General features: G+C 37.8%; 1 protein-coding gene across 1 annotated transcript in view; it reads left to right on the top strand.

Moving 5' to 3' along the window:
* The first annotated feature begins 15,270 nt into the window (after positions 1-15,270).
* The window catches only part of mmd (disintegrin and metalloproteinase domain-containing protein mind-meld), a 997,749-nt gene continuing 994,369 nt past the window's right edge, over positions 15,271-18,650 (top strand). Inside the window, exon 1 of the mRNA XM_071590726.1 lies at positions 15,271-15,300. The gene's annotated coding sequence lies outside the window, so the exon portion shown is untranslated. The remainder of the gene's footprint in view (positions 15,301-18,650) is intronic.

Raw genomic sequence — 18,650 nt, 5'->3', positions numbered from 1 at the left:
GTCACCACGCCGTCATGATCCTCGAGAAAACCGGAGCTGCGTGTGTTTCTGGGTATCTAAGAGAACATACTCGAAAACTCGGGCTTAATGAGCTCTCCTAGCATTAAGGCTCGTATTTTAGACTCTAGTAGTTTAATTCAGATGTGCTGAGCTCGATTTTTTAGTCATCTCAGAGAATTTACCTCAAAGTAAGACATCTAGGTAGTTAAGCTTCTGAGACGTGCATAAAAAGCACAAATATTGATTTATGCAAAAATTACTTCTATAATTGTCTTTCAATAAGTCTTCGTAATTGAATGTAATACAATTTAAGTTATCTAGCTCTAGAGGAGGTTATAAATAATAAAATAATTTATCTGTGGTTTACGTAGTAAATATTTAATTGAATACGCGGCTTACTTGCGGTCCTTCACGTTCCTTGCGGTACTTGTTTCTTCCGATCCCATGCGTCTCCTGCAGTCACTATAAAATTTAAAAAGGTGAATTTCGTCCAGATCAAGGCATTTTTTTAATTCCAACGAAACAGAACGTAGAGGAATTTTCATCCTACCTGTTTTAACTATCCCCTGAAGTGAATGAATGTTGGGCAAGCAACGGTACAGGAGGCAAATTAGTCAAATCGTAGTCCTAAACCTTTTGTGTGAAATCCATCACAGCTTATTCATGGCTTAGTTCAGTGTTGATTGGTTTCAAGAAAACAAAATTCTTAACTATCAAATGAAATACGAATGAGCAAACTGAACACTTTTTCGCAGAAAAAAACAATTGATAATGTGTGATGAGTATCAGTGGAAGTGAAGTAAAATGAAAGATAGGATCGTTAAGGTTGAAAAAAGGCACAGAGGATGAAGAAAGTACAATCTTGGATGGCAGTATCCCTATAGACGAACGTAATAAATTTAGAGGACTAAAAATATGGAAGCGTAAAGTAGAATTAAAACCAGGTCAGAATTAAGTGCAAAAAAATAAAAAGGGGGCAAGATTGCATAGGAGGTTGAAAATGGCAAAGACATGAACTAGAGAAAGATTTCTCTTTTATCTCATGCGTCTAAGGTTTAGTTGAACATAATAAAAAATACGAATAAGAACATTCGCAAAACAGATCGGTCTGAAATGGAGAATAATTTCGAATTAGGAACAGTCAGAGAGAGTAGAGAAATCCTGACATTGCCTATACTACTGGAAAGAAGATTGTGAATGAAGAGGGCAACGGTGGAGGAAATTATTAAAATGCAAAAGGTCTTTGATATCATAAATATGAAATCTATGTTTTAAAGGTATGCGAAAAGTATATCTAGACTGGAAGGCCAAAAAGATATTTGGAATATGTTTATAAGAAGCAGTGTGCCTTGGATATTAAATAATGTCTGTAAGAAGCAGTGCATCTTGGACACGTGTAAATAAGGACAGGAAAACGGTAAATTTAATGAAACGAACGAGACGAGAATTCCTCGTTTACCGCTCTTGTCCTAGATTCTTATTTGGAAAAGAGTAGCTACCTTGAAAGAAAAAAGAGGGAATGAAAAATCAAGCAGAACCAATTTACTTCATCAGATTATCTCATGATATTACAGTGGTCTAAAATTCAGTAAAAGGCAAGAATAAGATTTTGAAGGTACTGGTGGCTGCACTTAGATCAAGATTGATCCCAAATAGAAATTCTCTATAATTAAACAAGAATAAAAAACTGTTGAAAATCCAATATTTGGGATATCTAAAATTGAGCAAGTCATCAATTTTGTTACTTGGAAAGAATTGCTGCTGGTAGGATTAGGTATGTTTCTGAAATAACTAAAAGGCTCGGACTAAAAAGCACTGGGGAATCAAGCTCTCCAGAATGAGGAATGTATCCTAATTAGCAAAAATATGAGTATTGAGACAACAAAGGCTTTTTGGTCGTATGGTACGAATGTGTAGGTGTGAAAACTCGACAGTTGGGAAGGAGAGAACTGGACTAGAGGCAATAGAGATGTGTCGGTTACGGAGGATGAATCCCAGAACGAGATGAGCTGATAGGAATCAGAACTTTCGAGTTTTAGAAGAAATGAAAACGGTCACCCAGATAAGATACAATACAAATACAGATATGAAACAATCCAACTCATGAGCCACCTATGAGGGACGTGAAGAGTTCTTCGCTAATATTGTTAAGGAAAACTCCTGGGATCCCATAAAGGGAGACCGACCGCAGGAAATCGTTCTTTGAAGATCCAAAGTACGTGGCAAAGTACAGGGACTCCTAAGAATCAAAGATGTGGCTACGGATAGAGGAGAAAATTACTTCTCTCTTCTTTTGGTAATTTTATTATCTTGTCTCTTTTAAATAGTTTTTAATACACTCTTCCCCACTTTATCCTGTTAACTTAAAATTTTCCCGTCGATATTTTTCTTCAAATCAGCATTGCCCTGTACTTGTATATCCAACAATTGTTCCCTCCGCAGTCTTCTAATCTCTCCTACCACACGTCTTTTCCACCGTGCTTAGTGTCTTTTTCAGGATACTTTTTCAAACCTTCTTTAATTCAAATTCAATAGCATCCAAACTCCTCATATGTTAAGTGAGGGGTTTTCTTAGTATCTTAGGGAATTAACCTCAAAAGAAAATTAGATACAGAGTAAAACTCTATTTGTCTTTCCGCATAATCTTAAAATAAAAAAGTAAAATACACATCTTAATCGGAGTTATATATTAATACATTTAGTAAGTTAACTTAACTAATGTCAATTGGAAATTTACCACATTTCATTTTTTTATAATTTATTTTGCATTATGTGGAACAAGTTTCATTGGTTTCATTCTAGTATAGTCTGAGCTGGAGACGTTGCAACATAAACGTTCAGCTCATTTGCGCCGGTTTACGATGATCGAAAACACTTTCCACAGAGGCGTTCATTCATTACGACTAAAAGAAAAAGTGAATTGTTTCTAGGTCTGAACTAGCGAAAGGATGAGAAACATATTTCACATTCATTTTTGCGCTAAAATATCGCGAGATTTTTGCTGCAGGTGTCGCGAAACTTACTTTACGCAAACATTCCCCAAGTGCACATTTTTCTATTACCAACGTGTGGGTGGTAGCCGATGACATTGTCAGTATTTCTGCTATTGTGCAGAAAGGTTTAAGGTATTTAGGTGATCTTCTTTTACTAGTGGCTGCAGCGATGGTGTAAATGTTTGCTTCTGTAGGAGTATTTACCGTAGCCCAGTGTCCACCACCCTTTGAGATTGATTGTCTCCCCTTTTCAGACATTTTAAATTATGGCATTAGCTTCTCTGGAAAAAACAACAGACTCTCCATCTTCGCGAGTCTTCTGCGGCATTACATAGGACTCGTATTTCGATTCTCGATTCTCTTTATTACTCTATTATGTCGTTATGTTTTCCATAAGCTGCTCATCTCATTTTTCTTAATATATCCCACCTAAGCTTCCCGATATCTCAAGATTTTTCCCCCACATTGATCTGACAATTAGTATGTGCATTTAGGAATCTCAATTGGATGAACTCAGATCATTTTGACGGGTGATAGAATGTTGAGGACTGAACCGAAGGGAGAGCGTTAGATAAGTAAGGTATGAGTGGGAAAAGGATAGACCTGTAGGCCAGAATGAAGGGAGAATACGTAGGGAGAATCAAAGAATAAAGTAAAGTTAGCCGAGGCTAAGAAATATAGGAGTGTATAGTCTATGGCAATCCAAAACAATTCTTGAACAGTAGAATTGCAAATAATAATAATTTTTAAAAATTCAAAAATTTTTAGGCCGTTTTTGAGTATTCAGGGCACTAATATTGTCGGGCAAAGTGCTGGACAATGTTTTAGGGAGTTAAGTCTTAGGTTCGCCTAATGAGATCTGTCGAGTGGTCGTTTCCCAACCGAAGGACATAACTTAAGAAAAACAATCGGGAAAGCATGAAGTTTTGAGGAGGAAGAGGAGAATGTGCAAAGGTAGGAGGGTGAGCGGGGGAGGTATTCGCCCGGAGTGGGGCGGGGGGAAATGATGGAGGGGTTGGCTGAGTTGGATGTTATTCTTGTTGAGAGGAATGAAGTCGAACGCGCAAATAAAGTCGAGGGAGCCACGTTGACGGAGGGCTAAAGATAACAAATTTGAAATTCAGGAAACAATGGAATCGAATGATAATAATGCCCGTGGACGGGGAAAGCAAATTTCAACCGCAGAATATATGCCAATTTAAATGAAAATTAATCCAACCGCTTTGACCTTATTTTCGTAAACCAAACTTTTTATAGTACTACGATGAATGTAGAGAGAGAATTACGTTTCTTCCGGGAAGAAAAATACCTCCCCTAATTTGAGTGGTGCAGTGCCGGGAAGTAAATTAGGTCCCTCCTCATAAATATCACTTAGATAAGTACCCGGTCTTCGGTTTAAATTTTTGTAGAAAACTAGCAAATGTTGTAGTCCAACTTGGATCGTAAAATTGTGTACGTGATACTTCAGCATTAAATGCGTGAACGAGATTAGAAAAAATTGATAATCTATTTGCTATTCGAAGTAATTAAGTTTTCATTCATTCAAACTTGAATTTATCAACAAAAAATAAATGGTAAAAATATTTAATCCGAGCGCATATCAAATACAATGCATTAATTATTTTTTCCGTTCTTCCCCACACCCTTTTCTCTAGAGCCCCCAATCTACGCCTATGCTTCCACCCCAGCATTCAAGTTTATGAACCACACAGAAGTACACTTTATAAGCCAAGTTTTTACTGGTAATTTACTTACGACTTCACTTAGGGTCCCTGTCATTAACACCCGCCAGTTAAAAACACCTCTTTACTAACTTCATTCTTCTTTTAATGTTTCCACCTCTCTGCCCACTCTTCTTTCAACACACTTTTCAAAAAGGCTAAGTATTTACCTACTCTATTTTGTGTCCTACGGCTATTTTCCCAATTTAGCTTTACTTTTACTTAATAATATTGTTCTTTCCTAAAATTTGGAAAAGGTGGTGTACAGATTTCTAAGCTAAAACAAGGGTGAGATTAAATCCGTATACATTCATATCTAATTAACTTGATGTCCAATTTTCAACTATCTTTGAAAAAAAAAAAAAATATATATATATATATATATATATATATATATATATATATATATATATATATATGTATATATATATATATATATATACATATATATATGTGTGTGTGTGTGTGTACACACAATTTTACGCCCTAACGATAGTGCGTATAATTCAAACCTATGCTGTGAATGGCATCGAAACTCGGAATTTTATGCTTTTTAGACTTGCTCATCTAATATTATGAATTTGAATTGTATGGGTGAGACATCTCTAAAACGCTTGAATTAATAAATATTTTTAAAAGAGCATGTGAAATTAGAATTTACTTTTGATGGAGCTTTCTGGCTCAATTCCTGGTCCTCTATGAGGAATTTCAATCGAATGAACCATCGAGTGTTGTTGGTGTAGATATTGCCTCAAGCCCTCCCAGAGTGAATTATTCAATACTTATATGAATCAATTCTTTAAATTTTCATAGACAGGATGGAAAATAGCTCATTGATTCTTTGGCTTGTGTAAATTGGAAAAAATCTTGACTTCGCAATGCCATTATGTTTATTTGTGAAATGAGTTCCCCTGAACTTTGCCTTTTAAATTGATGACCGATTGGGAAACAATGGGCTCTCACTTGTGGATTAAAACGGAGCCGATGCCCAAGTTTTGCACTTTTTAAAGCTGTTTTACTCCTTCACAGGTCATCATAACTCTTTTGTGAACGTGATTATTGGTTTTAACTTACTCAAAACTTATTTCGATTCCCCATCCGTTCTCTCTCTTTTCACATCGTCTTCACTGGTGGACTTGAATTTTTCCAATTTTCTTTCATCTCTAATTCAGCCTTCGACTCCTCCGCCAGGTTCGCTTCATCCCTCAACCGCCATTGACGATGCAAAGAATAATTTAAGACAATCCTCTTAACCTGGCGCGATAAGCATTTCCTTTTAAGCATTCCGTTTTTTGATGAAGGTGATTTGTTTTATTTTTCACCTTTCTCTTGATGAAATTTCTCGAATCTTTCAAGGAAAGAGCAAAAGTTTCCTCAATTCAGTCGCTTTCAGCAAGAATGATGCACCTTTTTGCCCATTGCTTCATTTTAAGGCGATGTCGTTTTTTCAAGGAGATAAAATCGCGCAGTGAAATTACAATAACTCTGCTTCTCTCAGCGGTACACATACCTTTTATTGAACTTTTCATGAGAATAAAAATGTATGTAAATACAACCTCGGTCAGTCGAAGAAAATACACTTTATTTATCTATAAAGAGTACTTCACTGAGTATACCCGCTTAGTATACATACAGTCGACACACCTTTATGTATCGCCGTATGGTTGTAATTGTGGCTGAACAAAAGTTGATTTTTAATAAAATAACTTACATTTTTATTCTACTTGCATTATATTCCCTAGATATCTGGATTTCACATTACTGCACGGCCAACAAATGCATCTTGCAACTTAGATTTCTATTTCGGAATACGTTGCATTTATGTGTGAGTGTTCATAATTATGAATGTGTGGTTACGATACCACTCCTGTTTCTCATGCAACGAACAACTATTTCACCACCACAATCGGTGCGAACGACGCCCCGCGCCCGCGACTAACGCCGCCTTAATTTCCTCCACTAATCCTAAGAGAAGACTTTGTTTGTCCCTAACGTAATCCCGTGAGCGTTCCCATGGCTCCAACAGAGCTTAGTGCAGTCACACCTAGGAGCAACTAACAACGGGAATATATATACGAGGGTCATCCGGAAAGTAGTACCCGTTCGTGCCGCATGAAGTGCTGACGACGCGAGTAGCCGCTGGACGAGGTCAGATAGCTTCAGTGGCTTGTCTGCCTTCTCTGAGCCAAGTTGCGTGACGCTAGCATTGCCTGTGTTGTTTCTGTGATTGTTTACAATGTTTAAAAAAATTGAGAACGCCGCCAGTTGTGAAGTGAGGGCAGTGATTAAATTCCTCAATGCAAGAAACGTTCGCCCATGTGATATTCATCGCCAATTAAAGGAGGTGTATGGAGACAATGTAATGGACGAGTCGTCTGTTCGGTGGTGGTGTCGCAACTTCAACATGGGGAGGGGGAACACACACGACGATGAGCGTTCGGAGAGACCGTCTGTCATTACAGACCAACTGGTGAGCTCAGTTGACGAATTCGTGAGGAACGATCGGCGCGTCACAATTGATGACATCTGTGAGCATTTTCCCAATGTTTCTCGAACAATTGTTCATGAAATTGTTAAACACCATCTGCATTATGCAAAAATTTGTGCAAGATGGGTCCCTCGCGTATCTCAATGAGCTGGCGGCGAAGGACTATGCAGCAGGAATACAGAAACTTGTCACACGTTATGACAAATGCCTTAATTTGCTTGGAGATTATGTTGAGAAGTAGTTTAAAGTATCCTCTTTCAAATAAAATTTTTTATGTTTGTTAATATTTACTTTTGTGTCTTTATTTCACGAACGGGTACTACTTTCCGGATGACCCTCGTATATCATTCGGAATGCCTCGCTTGCATCGCCTTCTTTGCGCTCTTAAGGTGCCAGTTGACATTGCGACACCGTCATGTGCGATTTTCCTGACTTCAAAATGTGTAAACTTGGGCTCCACATTCTCTCCAAAACCTTTGGGGAAGGGATTATAGTAAAAAAATTCCTCTGTTATTACGCTCGCCACTGAGAATTCCTTCAATCTATCAACGCTTAGCTGCTGTTAGAATAGGATATAAAATATGCATTTGTAATATGATGTTCTCTAAGTGACGCCACTAACTTAAGCTAATTATGATGATAACTCCGCGTTAAAGACTTCATTCTTCCAAAATTATAAATTAAATCAATACTTTTATTTATATCATATACATTATATATATATATATATATATATATATATATATATATATATATATATATATATATATATATATATATATATATATATATATATATATATATATATATATCATATAAATCGAGAGATCAATTTAATATTAAAAGAGAGGAAAATAGATAATGTTATGCCGTCCAGAGGAGACTGGGGGGCATTAAGAATTTGCAGTGTTTATGTTCTTGGATATATATGCATGTATTCTATATACATAATGTATAATAAATATTATATATATGTATATATATATATGTATATATATATGTATATATATATGTATATATATGTATATATATATATATGTATATATATATGTATATATATATATATATATATATATATATATATATATATATATATATATATACTACTCGTCAGTATGCGTGCGTTGAATAATTGTACACACACAGAATGATTATTCTGTGAATCCTGGTTCCCGTTTTGATCGTTAAGGGTATCAGCGTGGCATCATCTTTTAGAATCCACAAATTATGAGTCTCCATGTTTTTTTCATTTTATCAAGAAAAAAAGCACTCGGCTCTCTTCTTTCAAATATTAATCGATATGTTAGCAATACATACCCGTCCTATTTATCAAGCAGAAGGGGCCAGTCTCTTGTGGGTTTGGGGGATGTGCGATTGGAAGCCACACCGTCAAGATAGGTCAGCTCACGCGCGGACCACTACCCCCGTCGTCCACATCGGGAGAGTCCCCAAGTTTCTCCTCCATAGTTTCTCAATCGAATGACTTGCAGCGAAGCGCGTGAGTCTCACTCCACGAATGGAGAGAGGAGTCGGCCCACGGCCAGTGGATCTACCGGGGGCTGAGGTTGGAGAGGACTTGGAGAGCAAGTACAGGGATGCCAGGGGTAAAGCGGAGGCGGAGGCTTTTGAGTAGGGGTGGCAAGCGAGAAGGATGTATATGATATCCCACAGGAAGTGAGTGGGAGGGGTTATTTTTTCCTGAGGGGTTAAGGGAGAGGGGCTTTTGTGGTCGGAAAGGGTTTTGCCCCTGGAAGCCGTCCTCGCTTCGGCAAAGGATAAGGGGAGGATGGGATGGCGTTGTTCGAGGAATGGTGTTTTGAGGAGCGTTGGGAAAAAAAGGCTTGCTGAATGATTTGTAGGGTCACCCTCGTATGTAGTAGCGAGTGTTCTTCTGGGGGTGGGGCGTGGGACGTGGTTTATGGTGGCGAAGGGTGATGTGACGAATTTCAAGGGGTGGAGGAGTGTTGGAGGGTCGTGGAAGAGGAGGAATTCGTGTCGGGGGAACTGAAAGAATCAAGGAATCGGGGATGTGGATGGCGGGGAGGCTTTGCGGTTGGCGAAATCGAAGAAATAGTCCAGTGGTGATATTGTACTCAGTCAAAAAACACTCTAAAAATACTGTTTTGAATGTACCCCTTAAAGATTTAATTGATTGCAATCTCATCGGTGCCTGGGCATGTTACTTTAATCCTTTATAATGAAATTATGAAATATATATTTGCCCGGAGTTTCTTATGGTGAAGTGCCGCCGCTATTGCAAATCAATAGACTGCGTGTATGTTTATCGCTATTTTTTAAATGCGAGCTGGGCACACTAGTTATAAATTCATCAATATTCAAGAAAGCAGTTATATGTTTCATTGCTTTACCTAAATGAGTGTGTATGGTTGAAACGAAGTAAATAAGATCTTTTGGCGTTAATGAGTACCAAGCAAAACGGAAAATAAAATTTACAAACATTTTCAAGTATTTGTTTTCCAACTTTTTTACAGTAATTCAAATCTTTGAGACCACAAGTTATCACATCTTGACAACCAAGTAAATACTGTTTCAAAATTCAAGAACTGTTTCTGCGTTTATTACCATCCTTCATGTTGAATATATATCCGGGAATATGAAATTATAATTCCACCTCATCAGAACTCATGTATTTCATATCGCCCTTGGGTGTGAAAATTTTTGGAGAGAAAGTAGAACAAATCTGGCGACGAATTTTAAAGATCTTCCTCTCTCTGTAGAAGATTGATTGTAGCCAACGGACGGAAGATAATTATGCTTGGAAGGAACGGTCATTCTAAGGAAGTGTCTTTCCAGTTTTACCTATCGCCTCGGCGAATGAATGTGTTGTATACATTCGTCTATTGCGAAGGTAGAGTGCAAGGAAGACCCATGTTTCCTGTTTCATTTCTTCTTTCAACTTTTTTCTGATCACACTCAGTATCGCTTAAAGATAAAGGCGGAATTTCCTGAGGGTGGAGATTTTCCCAAAACCTGGATGGGTGAAAATCAAAAATTAACTTCCTCTATAGCCAGATCAGCTTGTTTCGTGTGGCTGACGCCGCAAAATTGCTGATTTCCACTTTCAGTTGACCGAGGCCCTAAATTTCAGAAAGACAATTGTAAATACTTTCTCAAGGATGAATTCTTTGTATCTTATTCTGAGAATTCATACACATTTATAAAACTGATCTGTTATCAGTTAAAGATCTAGAATAAGTAGGGATAAAATTCGCTCATTGAGTGTCAATTTTTTTGTTTGAGGACCAATCACGTTAATTGAAAATTATCCACCCCCGTGTTTTCATTATTCTTAATCATTTTCACGATTTGATCAAATTGAACCCAGGTTCAGTCAGCCAAGGAAGGATTAGCTTGCTTTTTTACCTTGTTAAAACATTACTTATTAAAAGTATTTTCACTTTGTTTCTGATGGGGGGTTCGTGTTTATTAAGCTTAGGGGCCCCTTTTCTTAAGACTCATTTTTTCGTGTATCGTCGATTTAGTCAAATGAACCACCCTGGTCTCTTCCTAGAATTTGATCAGGTGCCTTCGAATGTCAAAATGTCCTCTCTTGAATATGTTGTCATTATCCTAGTGTCCCGTGAGCTTGAATTAGATGGATCAGAGGAGATGCCGAGAGTGAGTAGGACATTAAAGCAAGGGGTTGAGGCGGCAAGGCAAAGGAAAGACGGGTAAAATCTTTCTTAATTCACGCCGAAAAACTTGGCTCTCCGTAAGTTGCTTTCCCCCTGCCCACCTACCCATCACCCCCTCGTTATCAATTCAGGAACCTCAGCCCTTTTATCTCTTATCTGATCATTGCGTCTTCCTCCAACCACTCCCTTAACGCCTTTCTCCTTCCTTCCATTCTCCTCTTCGTGCCCTCCTCACACTGGTTGTTTTTTCCTTCATGGGGTTTCTCTAAAACCGAGACATCCGGCTTATCCCTCTCACAAATATTTATTGCTGATAGAACATCTTCGTCATAGCGAGGGAATAGTGCAGCACTTTAAAAGCACACTCTGACAACTTGCTATCACATTTTCCTCATGGGCGGTTATTTATCTTCCTAGATTTCATGGATGTATTTAACTAACGTGTCTGTTTTCGCTGTGGATTGTGTTGATACGGTGTCAGTGGTGTACGTACTTGCTATTCACTGAAAGGGTGAGCATTTGAATCATTAGAGAATTTTCCAGAGGAATCTTGCTCCCTCAGGTGCTTTCCTATTTGAGTGCCGAACTATATGTAAGGAGACCCTCAAGAAGGACTCGATTTCAACTGGAGTATGCCGTCCTTCTGATGGAGAGTTAAATTGTGGACCCCTCGGCGTATATCTGTAAGAGTTGGCTGATTGCGACGCCGAGTTTTTCTCTGCCATTCTACCATTTCTTGAAAGTCCCTCAAAATTACTCCACCCATTCCCAATGGCGCAAATTATCTCACCCGTCGGGCGCCTCCCAATACTCCCTCGAGTACTCTCTTTTCTCAAGATAGAGATATGTCATGGATAATAAAGTCAACTGTTTCAGGCCACAATGAATCCATTTATGTCTTCTATCCATCTATAATACTATTCATATAAATTTGGTGCATATAGAAAACCTATTGTTACAGACCATGTTATATCTAACGATTCTTCAAACATTTTTTTCCAACATCACGTCGTATTTTATCCAATGATTGTCCATTGGATAAAACTTAGTCTAACCATCCCTCTTGCCCAAACTGAATTCAATATGAAGTTTACAATTTAAATTAAAATGCTGTCAGAATGGCTGCAGTTAAAGATTTTTCAATAAAATTATTCGAAAAAAACAAAGAAGATAGGGTATGTCTTTAAGTTTACATATAAGCTCTGGGAAAATTCCCCTATTCCAAAATTAAACCTATTAACCTTATGTTCCTTCTTTGCACCTGATGATGTCGCAAAACGGTGAAGCGCCAAATAACATCTGTAGAAAAGTACTGTTGTGTCTGTGTCTTGGATAAATATTCATGGCTAATGTTTATAATGACAAAGTAATAATTTTATATGACATTTCGTTATATTCCAATATACGTATAGATAAAACCATAAATTATTAAATCGCCACTTCTTTATTTTATTCCTCATAGTACTCTACAAGCTTACTAGGATTTGTAGCAGGGGGGAATACAAAACTGACATATATAATCAAAAACCAAAAATGTTTACCTGAATTCTCAGTCTAAATATATTTCTGTCAAATCTTAAATTTAGCTCTTACTGGCAAATCTAAATTGATTAAATATCTTGTTTCTGTTGCTAGCGAACAAATCACAATGTACAACCAAAGAATCAGAAATATTCCCCACAAATTCGTTTTAGCCTTTGGTTCATAAACGTAGTTGAGCTAATTTAAGTCTGTCCTGTATTTTAGGCTTTCAAAAATGAAGTAAAAAGTATGCGATAGAAAGAAAAATCAAGTATGAAGCTTGTTGCAGTTTTTATTTGCTAACTTCATGGATGAGCTATTTTGGAGCTACGGCTACGAAATTCGTTTTCCCTGTGAATTGTTATTACACGTTTCTACGAAATGCGGCAAGGTTTGTCGGCCATGGCGTTACCCTTTGTCATTTTTTGTTTTCTGCAGTTTTGATTACTTTCATCCGGTACTCTTGCTAATGCTGTAAAGATTTTTGAAATGTTTTTCTGCTGAAATTTTGAGGCAATCACTAGGTTAGAACCTTATTTTGTTAATCGCTGTTGCTGAAATAAAATCTATGAGTGACTACTCGCTAGCTTTCTAAGATCGTATGAGGCTACATTTTTAACATATTAACTACGAGTATTTCATACACCTATTTGCTCTGTGAATGAAAGTTGATGGATTTGCAAAAGTATTAATAAGAAAGAGTTCGAATATATTTTAATATCAGTAACTATATGCAAGAGCATTTAAGGACCTTTCAAGCACTCAATGTAATCAGTAGATTTACTGCAATAAAACATTATATTTTATATGTGAAAAAAATGGGAGTGCTTCCTCATAGATAGGTAAAGATATTTCACCTATCTAGGAGGTAGAATAGGTAAAGATGTTTTACCGTCATCCATCTGCTTTCATCGTCCCTCTTTCTCTTCGTTATTCCACACATTTGTTTCCTTCATCATTCCAGCTCATCTCTCCCCCTTATCTTTCCTTCCTCGCTCCGACCTCCCTTCGTTAACCCCTTCTGGGAAAGACGACCCCCTCACCCATCCCTTGCTCTCCCCATTTATCCTATTCCGCCACGACGCAGGCAGTACCCGCCACCATCATCCCGTCGCTCCCCCCCCCCCAAAAAGCACCCGGCTGAAGAACTTAATACCCAGGCCTCTCCCCCCACTTATTTAAAACGATGCTTTTACTCTCGATTCCACTGTTTTTATTACTCCCTTTTATGCCTCTTTTCAGTACAACTTAACCCTTACCTTTCCCTATTGAATCCAAAATTCCCTTCCCGTTTTGAGAGAACTAGACATGGCGCAAGAAGGTGCGATGGCTGTACATAATTACATCTAATTATATGTCACTACGTACGAAGCACCTCTGGAATGCGTGGTAGAAAATGTTAGAGTGCCGTCCTTTATCATGTACCACCAGGCTAATGTTATTTACTGATGATTTGGATGTTGGCCCTTCATTATGTTTTTGGAGGCTTGTTGTTGGGTCTTCAAGCCTTAGAGTGCTCTGATATATCAATACTCACAATGCTCGTATACTTTGGTCGAAGATTGTCTCGTCTACTATCTTCATGTATCATCTCAATGCGTAGAAGTATTTAACACATACTTCCAGTTGTCACTTTGCTTAACTGTTCTACAATGGGATAAGAATAAAAAAAATAATTTTCGACCTATGTTGTCATCTTCAGGTTACAGGTTTTGTTTCATCTTATATAAGTATAAAGGGCCAAGACCTAGGTTAAGGTAAAATATACTTATTTACTTTAAACATCAAAGTAATCTATTTCTATAAAATGTGAAAGAAAGTTTTTACATAAAGAAATTTAGTTTTTATGGTAGAAATTTTACTTTGAGACTATCTGAGTAAAAATATGTTCTTGAAGACGCACTATAATTATATTTTATCCTCCAAGGAATAAGTTATTGTCGTAGTTGTAGTAAATCCATACTCGGCATTGAAAACACGTTAAGTTTCCTAATTTTATGAAACTATTACCTCTGTAAATCAATAAAACAATTCAAGATGGTATAATTTATCCTAGGAAAGAATCAACTACGTAAAGGTGTGATTTGTCAGATGAATTTTCAATGGAAAGATCGATTTCATTTTAATTCAAATAATTTAACCCTAAGTAAATATGTGGGATGAAAAATTGAAGTGTTTTACTAATGCTATGAAATCCGCCGTGGGAAAAGATTCAAACTGAAAATCAATTAAATTATTGAGAATTACGCATATGGGTTTCATAAGTTGTAGGTTGGTTAAATATGAAGTTGTACCTACACGCATGTCTCCTCTAATAAGTGGGAAAAATTTTAGACTAGGCACTTTCTAATTGAGAGCAAATATTGTCAAGGCTGGTTTTTAAGACAAAAAATACGCCTAAGCTGTGAATTCGTGTAAATAAAATATCCAAAATGTATTTAATTTCCTTAAGTAAATTAACTTAACTAATTGATTCACGGCGTTGCCTTTGAATCTCGATTGGCCTTTTGGATTTTGGCGAGAGATGTTATGCTGAATGCAAATTAAACTGTCATTCCGAAGAGTACTCTAAAAATTTCCATATTTTGAATTTATGCCCGATTCGCGTGAGTGGTGGAATTAAAAGTAAATTTCCATGGCAATGACTGAACTTTTGGGTTTAGCTTTGTAAAGCAGTTGAGTGAAAAAAGTAAAAGGTATATGTGCAGGGAAAATTCCGTAAGCGTAACTTCTCCATACAATAGATTTTATCAAAAATTGCTCATCCAATTCTTTATTTCGATAAATTGAGCAGAACTCCGACATGTTTTACAAGGAATAGATATATAGCTTGGCTTTTGGTATTGTAACAATGTTCATTATTGATTTTTCTTTAATTACAGGTCAGTACAGATTACTCCCGAGTTACTGTCTTCCTTGCTGTTAAGTATCAAATTTTCTTATTCTATTTTAAATTTTGTATTTTAGCCAATGACACAAAGATTAAATTATTTGAAACGAATTGGTCACATTGTGTAGTGTGTATTGCACATGCTCGAGGATAAATATCCTTATGTAATCTCTAATTACACGCCTTTAATGAACTGATCAATTTCTTATGAAATCATATGAAGTAATAGGTGATTGATGAACATTTTTTTTAAACTATGTTGTCTTACTTTTGTAATTCTCCGTTTACTTGTGCCGCGCATGTGTTAAAATTGCTAAGAATGTAAAGTCCATTGCATTATGCTTAGAGACGTTCTAATAAATGTAGTGACACTAGTTGAAGTAATAATTTGTAAACTTTGACCTAGAGTTCTTAGAGAAAGGGCAACCTTTTTTGGGCCATAATTGTTATTTTATACCTTTTTATATACTCATCACCATTATGGACAGCAAAGTATCCGATACCGACGTATCCGACCTCATCCGATAAGCAGCAGAGCTGATCGGTTGGTTTTCAGAGATTGCGATTGTCACAGCATCAGCTAATCGTTTCCAATTATCCTTTAAGCTCAGCGTTCAAACCAGCAATTCATATCCATTTCCTTAGTAACGTTACCCATCCACTTCAACGTCTAATTGTATTCAAGAAAGTACCCTTTCTCAACATTATTTACTAATTTATTTTCACCCTCAGAAGATTGATAAATGAAGACCTATGGAGAAAATTTATTTTGCCATTCTAATGGTTCTATTGTAAATTCATGTACCCCTCGTGCTCACCAATACGAATAAGCAACTATGCATTGTCTCTGCTGTCATTCCCGTTCAAAAGAAACTAATCTAGTAAAATTTTAATTGACACTTCCCTTTAAACACGTTGGTCCATGTCTTTGAATCATATACACAACTCTAAATAGCACTGCGAGTTGCCGTATGTGCATATGGTAAAAAATTTCATGATATTCGATACGTGTTGTGTTTAAAAAATATTGCGCTTGAACAGTTGCTACTCGCTTCCTTTGGAGCCTGTTTGGTTCGCTGAATAACGCAGTTTCGAATTTTAGGTCACCGTATTTTTGGGACATCAGCGCCGCTAACCAAGGCAATGAAACAGCGTGAAACGTATAAAAAATAGGACCTTGGTTTCCAAAAATACGCAGCGGTGGTTCATTTCGAGGGCGTACGGCGAGGGAGGGGGGGGATCGAAAAAAGGCGCGAGCGATGCGGAAACGGTTGGAGTAGGAGTTAGGGGGAGGGGGGGGGAGGGAACGCTTCGAGGATGCGCAGAGTTTTCAAATTAATTTGCGAAACCGAGAGAAATTGGTGTGCGCGCCTCGTCCCTTACATTGACCCTTATGAGAGACCGGAGTCCCTCGGCGTCCTCCCTGGTGACTGCTCGCACTCTCCCGATTCTCACCTCGGCGACGCACGCGTGCATTTTCGGATCCTGGGAGGACTCTCCCTTTTATATTCCACCCCAAACACCTGCCTATCAACCCCCAACCGTATTCACTCCCCTTTCCCCTTTTCTCGAGTCCCGACGTTCCCCCCAAACAGAAAGGGTATTTCTTTTTCATTTTTCAGATGGTGGCGGGAATTCCTTCCCTTCTACTGTTTTACTCCTTGTCTCCTCCTCTGGTTATATATCTCATTCTCCATTATCTCCAAGGAGTCGCAGGATTATCTGACATGAGAAACTAAGGTCCCTCACAGGAAAGGGATGGAAATTCTCTGATGGGGCGATTCCTCTAAGTTTGCCGTTATGTTCTCAGTATCCTTAATAACATTAGTACGTACATGTATATGCGCCACTATTCAACCTGCTTTATTGATTCAGTTAAAGTTAAAACTCAATAAATTTTGGGTGGAATTATCTCTGAAAAGATTTCATCCCTTTTAGGTCTTAATTAAATGAGATCTTTTTATCAATATACTTACTAATAGGACGATTTAGTTACTTCCGATTGAATGATTGGATAATTTCTCTGTTTGCCTAAAGGCCATGGAATTCGTTATAGTATTAAAAGGTTCTCGTTTATACGTAACTTTAAAATATGGATTAGAACGGTCTATCTTTTATATGAAAATGTATTCCGATTCCAAAGTTTCAAATTTCCCGATTTTAATTTCCCTACACTTTTGTAAACATGTCCTAACAGATATATCAAATTTGAACTTTAAGTTCAATTCCAGGTTAATTCATCTAATTACACCGATTTAAATTTGCCTTAAACTGAGATGATTAGCTAAAATCCAAGAACTCCCGAAAATAATCCAGTACAACTGGATTAATGTGTTAACTTTCGATTCATCACCATTTGAAGCATACAATACATTTGCGAATGGTGATTTCCGTGATTCTAATAATACAACTTGCGCAAACAAATGTGGAGGAAATTTTTTGTTCTGGAACATGGATGAGCAGCTGGGAAGCCATTGGTTATCGTCGCTCAAGTTGAAAGTTTGGCTAAATGGTAACAGAATTACTAGCCCTTCATTTGTTTAAAGCTAGAGTGGAAACAGTGGTATCAATTTCGCCTTAATGAAGCCTTTTGTCTGTTTCTCCTGGTCCCTTTCAATTTCCCTCCACCAGCAACCAACCCTCGCCTCTTCCCCCATCCCCCCTGCAGCCCCTTTTGAACACGAGACCCTCGAACACGCGACCTCAAAACTCTTCTTGGGGAACAGCGTGAGTCTCTCCGTCACATAAGGCGGGGCAGGGGAGTGGGGGGGGAAGGTGAAACCCGAGAGAGATCTGCAAAAGAACACTGCCAACCGCGTGCTCACTGCCCTCCGCTCCCTTCCGAGAAACCTTCCAACCCGGTACCGCTTAGCTTCAATCATCCGCTCGCGATATGTCGAGTAAAGGGCAGCCTTCAGAGACACCATCGCTAGCGTTGAATTCGAATCATTTCGGTCCCTCAAGGGCGATATCCATCCTCCTCCCCATTGTTTCATTGCCCTTTTTTTACAAATCGGGCGGATGCTTCTCTATCTTTCTGTCCGTTCAGACGGTGAGTTGTTGGTCTTCGGTCTTCGTTTCATTCCAGGTGCTAGGCTCGAAGGCAATTCGCGGTGACGATTCCTCTGCCATTTTTAAGAGGCCCAACGGTTTTGTATGCTTTCAGAGTGGTATCTGAATACGGTGGGCTTCGTGATAACTCAATCACAAGGAGGTTGGAAAAAGTTCTGAGTCATCTTTTAAGTTGTCAGAATATGGTGAGTGATGTTTCACAGGAGACTCACGGGAAAATTATTCTTTATACTGTGAAATAATTGTCGTCAAACTGAGTGTCATCGATGAATTAATTTAGAAAAAAGTGTAAGGCTCGTTTCCATGGAA

This window comes from Hetaerina americana, unplaced genomic scaffold (genome assembly GCF_022747635.1).
Source record: "Hetaerina americana unplaced genomic scaffold, ioHetAmer1.1.p SCAF_4, whole genome shotgun sequence".
Classification (NCBI taxonomy): domain Eukaryota; kingdom Metazoa; phylum Arthropoda; class Insecta; order Odonata; family Calopterygidae; genus Hetaerina; species Hetaerina americana.
This window is presented reverse-complemented; position numbering and strand designations above follow the sequence as displayed.